Here is an 8840-nt window from a genome sequence, read left to right as displayed (position 1 = left end):
GACTGGTGCCTTTGAACTGCTAGCCTTTGGGTTAGCAGTCAAATGCCCTAGGTACTACACCACCAGCACATTAAACTATTAAAACAATAGAACAGAATTAATGTATTAATGCTAGGTGTGGTAAATCTCTTTTATTGAATCAGGAAAAAAAAAAAAAAAGCTATTTTAGCATCCTGAGGCATGGTTTCTTCATTTGTAAATCAGGGATTTTCATATAACCTGTCTCCCAATCACACATGGAAATTTAGCATGAAGCCAAGATATTTAAATTCCCTAAGGGATCAGTGTTGCCTAAAATAGTACTAAAATATTAAAATAATACTCAAATTAATAGGGCATATCTCTAAGGATTATGATTTGTTTTCTCTCAACTGATCAATACATGGATATGGATATGGACCTGAGATCACTTATGGGTGCTCACAAAAGTGTGATTATGAGACTCTACTTAGCCCAAATCTAAATAAATAAATAAATAGATAGATCTTTGGAACTTTGGCACCAGAATGTGTATTTATTTTATTAAACTCCCAAATGATTTTTATGTAACAGAATTTGAGAATCGTTGCTCCTGATCAAGCCTTGGTTCCCCAACCTGTATACACATTGAAGTCATCTGAGAGCTTTAAAGAAGTTGAATCAGATAAGTTAGAATCTTTGGTGGGCATAAACCTGAACATCTGATGTTGTTAAAGTTGCCAGCTGCCTCATGTCTTATGGGGAGTCATGCCTGAGAAACATTGATTGCCCTTTATAATTTCAGTAACCTAGCAATGGTTATTGAATCACTAACTATAAAAGTAATTATCTTTGCCAAGCTATTCTTTTAGACCAATTAAAATATTAATGTTCAAATACATGATGTGCCTTTATTTCATGAGAATACTACCCTTTTTACCATTTTAATGGGAGTATCCATGGTCAAAAAAGATCATGTTAACAGTAAGCTTGATAACATGACTTTTGGGGTTGAATTTTTGGAATTTCCTGCCTTGACAGCAGATGCACATGCTAGGGGATGAAAAGCGTTAATACATCCTAATCTTCAAGACCCAGTTATGCTCTTGAGATTTAAGTACTATTCATGAGTGATGCTATACAGCCCGTTAAATCTCCTCATTCTTTCCATATGGAAATGCTTTGCTTAAAACTGTTCCCAAGGGACAGAGAAAAAGAGGAAATTATTTTTTAAATATGTTGGGATTTTTACAGGGACTTGCTGTATATACGGTATTCTAAAGTGACAATTTTGAATGGACCATGATGACCCAAGACTTTAATTTTGTGATTTAGATTGACATTAACATCTTAACTTTCCAGTTCAACAAATGCTAGTTCAACAGCATAATAAGGGTGGTTGCCACACTTAATACTGCTTTCAGAATATATTTTAAGGAAATTGACTTAGGCCTTTTTTCTCTTTAGGAAGTATTTTATGCTCTTAACTTTGAAAATGAAAACAATATGCAATAGGAGTAATACAGAAATGCACAACAAAATAATAATGGTGCTTAAGAGCCAGCTAGGAGCTCTGGTGGCATAGTGCCTAAGGTATTTGACTTCTAACCAGAAGTCTGGCAATTCAAACCCACCAACCACTCCTCAGAAGGAAGGTTGGACAATCTAATTCCGTTGTGATGCTGCCTCGGAAACGCAAGGAGGGTCGCTCTAAGTCAGATCAGACTCGATGGGAGTGGCTAAGACCCAACTGGATAGGTAGAAGCCCCTGAGTAACTTTGGTTACTTAAAGCAATAGGTATTTGGAGAGAAAAGCTGATTCTCAATAGATAAATATAAATATGGTATTTCTCAGAGAAACATGACTATAGTTTCTGACAGTTATATTAGTGAGAAAGCTTTAAGGAGCATGCCAGACTTCAAAATAAGATAGCGGAGGGTGGTCTTGCACATAGCTGAGGAAAAATCCAATTTTCTTAGCCAACAGAGATACCCATGGATCTGAAAAGGACTACAGATAGTGTCACAAATGATGCCTTGGAGATGATGACATCAACTTTATAGATTAGGTAAATATCCAGTAGCTGGGATTTTGACAGCTTGTATTCTATGTACTAACAATAAAAATATCTTTATATATTACGCTGCACATTGCGTTTACTATTTATGCAAGTAAAATGTAATAGAGTAAGCAAAGGAAAATGACTCAGCAGTGATGTATTTCCAAATATTTAATTGTTCCTTACTCTCCATTCCGGTTATATGGTACCAGTTCTTAAAACTAATAAATTACAATTTCTATGGTGAACAAGTATCCTAACTAAATGCCCCATTATCAAATAGCAGAGTCATTTCATAGTGATCATTTGAGGCTCACTGTCCAATTGGACTACATTGAGTCTAGTTGGCCATTATATTTTAACTGTACAAAACTATGTGTTACTGCATGGTGAGCTAAGGAGCTTGCCCTAGAAAATAAATCAAGATACTGTTATCTTCATTAAAAAAATCTTTATAAGAAAAACTTATGCGAATCTGAGTATGCTTTGTGAGGAAGTCAATTTATGTTCTGGTGCAAGCTACTCATCTCTTTTCAAACCAGTAACAGTTCACAAAGTGGTAGCCATCTGAAGACTAAACAGTGAATGGCACTGCTTAAAATATTCATTTTCATATTTAGTGTCTTCTGTGGACTGAATAGTGGCTTCCTAACAATATATCCAAGTCCTAACCCCCAGATCATGTGAATGGGAACTTCTTTTAGGGGGAATAAAAGGAGAGACTTTACACATGTAATTAAATTAAGGATCTCTAGATGAGATCATAAGATCATCTTGGGTTATCTGGATGGGTCATAAATCTAATGACAAATGTCATTATAAAAGAACGAAGAGGAGAAGACACAGGGGGAAGGGTCATGTGATGATGGAGGCACCCAGAAACTAAAAAAGGCTTCTCTAATATAAGTTTCAAAAGGAGCACAGCCCTGCTATCACCTTGATTTTGGGCTTCTGTTCTTCAGAACTGTAGAAAAATATAATTCTATTGTTTTCAGGCATATAGTATGATAATTTGTTACAGCAGCCCTGGGAAACTAATACAATACTTTGGTAGTTAAGGTTATGTGTCAGTTTGGCTAGGCCTGGCTTTGAGTCGCTAGACAGCTGGATATAATGATTGCCAATGATGATACTGGTAATCAACTCCATGGTGGAATCTATTGTGAGCAGCTGTGTAGATGTCTTAGGGATGCACTCTGCTTCCATTATATAAGAAAATGTTTTGATAGAGGTATTGACAGGGCACATCTGGATCCTGCCTTTGACTAAATCTTCATCTCAATGACCTGTCATGTTGTTGAGATATGCCATCTTGAGACTGTTTCTGGATTTGAACTAGTGGCCTGCTGTGTTGCTTGATAATCTGGGGACTGTTCCAATTTACTTCTTGACCTTGAGGTTTGACAGCCCCAGCAGCCAGCAGCTGCCTGAGTTGAGATTAGCCTCCAGCTTCAATGGGTTGAGAACAAGAGGCAGAGCTGAAGCCCAAAATCAAGAGGGCTTCACCCAGCCCCTAGAGCTGGTGCTTTGAATTCAGATGTATAACCTCCTAAACTGTAAGAGAACTAATCCTTGTTTGTTAAAGCCATCCACTTGTGGTATGTCTGTTATAGCAGCACTAGAGAACCAAAACAAATGCACTAGATTTATATAGTTAACATGTCATAATATCAAATACACAATAAATGTTAATGAATGAATAAATAAATAATATCAAACACATTCTTTAGGGATATATTCTTGGGAATAAAACACATACAATATATATTTATCAAGCACAATGATTCTATAAGAAATTGAAAATTAATTGTTCTAATTCATAGTTTACATCATCATTCTTAATCAAGCAAAGAACTCACTCTCACCTAACTCAAGTACATTTAATTGCCCAGAGAACATTATGAATTAAATTAGCCACTTAATGCAAATATCTCTCCATATGTTTTGTAAGTGCAGGGACTTTCCTTCCCCACAGAAATGTCATGCTGTGAGTTATAATAATAAAGAATTCGATCAAGAATTCGAAATATATTTTTAATATTACTGTGTTTTACAAGGTTGTTCTTATCTCTACTTCCATGGTTAAATAACACATTTTAAAAAGAGATATGGATGACATAGAGATGTGCATGTAGATTAACATAAACATTTACATATAAATACATATAGTGATATCACTAGGGGTAAAAGATGAGATGATATTAATATTTCAGCTGATATTTTAAGGGAAAGAAATCTCCCCAGTTCTCTATTTTCAAATGCAAATTAATTTAGAAAATTAATTTGAGAATGCACTAAAATTATTCTATCCATTTTATTTTTTGTTCTCTCCTTTCAAACAGGAAGGAATAGTTTGAATCTCATGACAGTGAACTGAGGTATACAGGCTCTGGATTTCTAATCCATTGGGAATAAAACACTTCCAGGGGTCTCTCACCAATATCACTTTTCCCTTTCTCAAAGCATTTATCCTACAATTCACTACATAAAGTTGCACCTGCATGGTACATTCACATTCACTGCTGGAACTGCCAAAAAGTGACTTGCAGTTACCACATTTCTGTTAAAAGGAGCTGAGCTCTTTCTGTCTGTGAAACATCTGCTTTGAGTGATACTGTAGCAGCTGTGATGATCTAATAGTAAACTAAGCACTTCAGTATTCAATTGTACAAAAGGGGCTTTGAGGAGAATGATAAATGACCTAAATTAGATGACGATTTTTAAGTACCTAATTTTAACCTTGCCCATAATGAATGTTTTTTCCTCAAGCTTCTTTGCACCTGTCACTCTTGGAAAGTGATGAAAATATGTCTGCTTATTGTTAGTTCAAGTTGCATTCTCAACAGATTGCTAAACAGAGTCTGAAATGGTGAAACGAGCCACCACCTTGTGCCTATAAGATCATTCTCTTCCTTCTTCCTTCTCACAAATTTTTGTAGTCTTAAAAGACAGAAATATTCTCCAGATATACAAATGTACATTTGGAAATAAATGTATATAATATATATGAGATATACATTATATATAATTATAAATATATCCACCACTCATCTGTCAGTTTGTTATACTAACTCAAAATGTTTTTAAGAGCTTTACTCTATTTCATGGTAAGGATTGTATTCATTCTCCTAATGATGTAGACATTATATCATTAAAACAGGTGGTTTACCTGTTCTCTCATAAAAATATTTCAGGAATACATTTCCTTGCCTGACTATGCTTGTAATATGATAGTACAGATGTCCCCAAAACAGAATAGCTGAGCGAATGATTATTATTTTAATTGATATTGCTGGAGTACATTTCTCTATTTATTAGTGCCAATCTAATGGGTGAAAAAGAGATCTCATTTTTACCTTTATTAGTATTTACCTTATCACTAATTAGTTTCAATACTTTTTTTCCACTTTATTGATGATTTGCACTTCCCCTCTATGTATCACCTGTACATATTCTTTGTTTATTTTTCCAATGAGCTATTTATATTTTTCTTTATCAATAGGTAAGAACTCCTTAAAGAAAAAGAACGTTAACTTCTTACTTGTCAAATATGTTCTACATACCATTATTAGTTTTTGAAATATTAATAGTGTAGTACCTGTATCTACCCTTTATGTTATGGCTTTTACTGTTTAGTTTAACAACTTTTAACCCAACCTCCCTCTTATGATCCTAAATTTTAATATTTTTTATATTTAATTTTAAATAATTTATACAACCAAATATTGCTTTAAAGTAGATTAAAATAAGTGAGGAGGAGTCCTGATAGCTGAACTTATTAAGTACTTGACTGTTAACCAAAAAACCTGGTGACCTACTGTTAAGAAATCCCTATGGAGAGAGTTCCAGCAAGATGGCAGAATAGGGAGACAAGCTACACAGACCTTCTGCCTAAAAGCAATGAGAAACCAATTGAAACCAACACAGAAGATGATCCTGGGACCCTGAGCTTGGAAGGGAAGGATAAAGAAGTGAATTAATACCAACTATTAGAAGAACCTGAATGAAACAATAAGTAAGGACAAACAGAGCTACGGACTGTTGGCTGTCCTAAGGGCACAGCTATTTTGGGTATTTCCCAACAGCAACCTAAAAATTGGCTTTGCTTACCAAACCTGCATGGGCAAGGACTGCACTGATGTCTGACAATCAGAAGAGAGAACAGTGAGAAAGGACATAGGCAGACCTGTGGACTTTTGGCAGCTGTCAGAGGGCACAGCCATTTTGGATGTTTGCAAGTGACTGACATACCATTTTAAGTGTGTGTTGGTGACATTCTTGCTTAGATTGCAACCTGGGAGTGAGCTCTGCTGCCAACAACAGCATAGGGAATCCCACTGGAAACTGATGACTGAAGAGGTGTGATATTACCATTGTAACTCTTGTGCCTCTAGCCCTTTTGATGAACATGGGTGTGACCATACCCCCTCTTCCACCCACCTTCTCGACCTGCAGGGGTTCCATCATGGTTTATGCCTTGGCAGAGCCTATGTGCCATATCTGTTCACCCACAGTTCTGTTTTTGTTTTTAAATTATTCTTTATAACTTCCTCCTTTCTTCCCTTTCCGATCCCTCACCACTTTCATGTCCCTTATTCTTGGGATTTTTTTTTTTTTTCTTTTTGTCATTTTGTTTTGCTTTTTTTTTCTTTTTCTCTCTTCTCTATTCCTGGTTACTTTCTTTTTTCTTTCTTTTAGTTCTTCCCATTCTTTGTTTTTCCTTTTGAAGTTTTCCCTATTCTTTCACTCTTGGTCTTTTCTGTCATTCTTCCATCTTCAGATATTACGGCTTTTTTTCCCCCTCTGTTTTTGCATTATTCTTCATTCACCTTTTTTTTTATTATCATTATTTATTTTCTCTCTCTCTCTCTCTCTCTCTCTCTCTTTTTCTTTCTTTCTTTTTTTCCAATTGTCCTGTTTATGAGGTTTGAGATTGTTTTCTCTTGTTTTCATTTGTGTGTGTGTGTGTGTTTGTTTTTTATTTTTATTTTTTATCTAACTGTGTGGGAGACAACAACCATTCCCACACAACCTAACCATACCTGCACTTCCTGCAGCCCCACTCACTAAGTAAGGGCCACCACTTACTTTTGCACAAACTGAACAATGATTGACAGTGTCCAATACCAGTTCAACTCACACTTAACTGTCTTTAATGAACAGAAATCTGTGCACCAACTCTCATTCTCTATCATACCCACTAGGAGACAAGTGGTGAGTGCCTAAGTGCTAACAACTAGTGAATATAGGAGCACAGTACCCTGCTCAAACAGATATATCAAAACAAAATAAAAGGAAAAACAAAATCTCATGTGAATCACACCAACATACAACCACAAATTAAGTATAAATACAACAATATCACAATGTCTCAGAGAAAACAGACCATCACAATCCACACAAAAAAAACAAGATAAAGTAATAGAAACAAAGGACCAGGATACAAACCAGGAATACATCTCTGAGGAAGAAGCAGAATTGAAACTCCCTGATAAGGAATTCAACAGAATTATATTTGGGTACTTTCAATGGATTGAGAGACAGATCAGGGAAAACAATGACAAAATCAAGGAAACACTGACAAAATTAAGAAAAAACACAAAGACTAATGTTTTACTAGAAAAATTTAGGAAAACAATTAAAAAATGGACAAAATAAATGAAAAAAAAATTAGAAACAATACAAAACAACAAACAAATCCAGAAGATTAATACTAAGATTTCAGAAATAGATAACATTGAATGGGCGAAGGAGTAGAATCAAATCAGTGGAAGAAAGAATGAATTAGAGTGAAGACAAATACTTCAGTACTATTTTGTTAAGGGATCAATCAGACAAAAGATCAAAACATAATGAAGAAAGCCTAAGATTTATGTGGAATACCATCAAGAGGAATAATCTATTTGTAATCAGAATTCCAGAACAAGAAGAGACAGATGAAACCACAGAGAAGATTGTCCAAGATTTGTTGGAAGAGAATTTCCTTAATATAATGAAAGATGAGAATATATTCATTCAAGATGTTCAGTGAACCCCAAACAGGATAGACTCCAAAAGAAAACTCCAAGACATATCATCATCAAACTCACCAAAAGCAAAGACAAAGAAAGAATCCTGAAAGCAGCATGGAGAAAACGAAAAGATACCTACAAAGGGTAATCAGTAATACTAAAGTCTGATTTCTCAGCAGGAACCATGAAGGTGAGAAAGCAATGGGATAATGTGATAGTTAAATTTGTATGTCAACTTGGCTGGGCCTGGTAGAGTGACTGGGCAGCTGGTGGTAGTTATTCCTCATGACGAGTCTGGCAATCAGCTTCATGGTGGGATCTACCACAAGCAGCTGAATAGCTGCCTTTGAGATGTGATCTGCTTCATATATATAAGCAGAAGACTTGGGGATGGTCTCTAACTTATGGCACCCTTGGATCCTGCATATAACCATGTCATTGTTCAGCAACCTGCCATGGTCTGCTGACCTTGGGACTTTCAATGGACTTGAATTAATGACCTATCATGTGATTTGGTAACATCAGGTCTGTACCTTTTTTACTTGTCAACCTTGGGCTTGGCAGCCTCAGCAGCCAGCAGCTGTCTGAGTGAAGAAAAGCCTCTAGCTTCAGGGGGGCAGGAGCTGAAGGCAGAGCTGAAGCCTAAGGCTAAGGGGTTTTCACCCAGCCCCTAGAGCCTGGCACTTTGAACTTAGACTTAAAGCCTCCAAATTGTAAGAGTATTAACTCCTGTTTGTTAAGGCCATCCCATTTATGGTATATTCCTGTCAGAGTGGCACTAGGTAACCAGAAAATTTATATAATATATAAA

This window comes from Orycteropus afer, unplaced genomic scaffold, assembly GCF_000298275.1.
Source record: "Orycteropus afer afer isolate SDZICR_OR568_19922 unplaced genomic scaffold, OryAfe1.0 scaffold00784, whole genome shotgun sequence".
Classification (NCBI taxonomy): Eukaryota; Metazoa; Chordata; class Mammalia; order Tubulidentata; family Orycteropodidae; genus Orycteropus; species Orycteropus afer.
The sequence above is the reverse complement of the archived record's forward strand: the minus strand, read 5'-3'. Positions refer to the sequence as shown.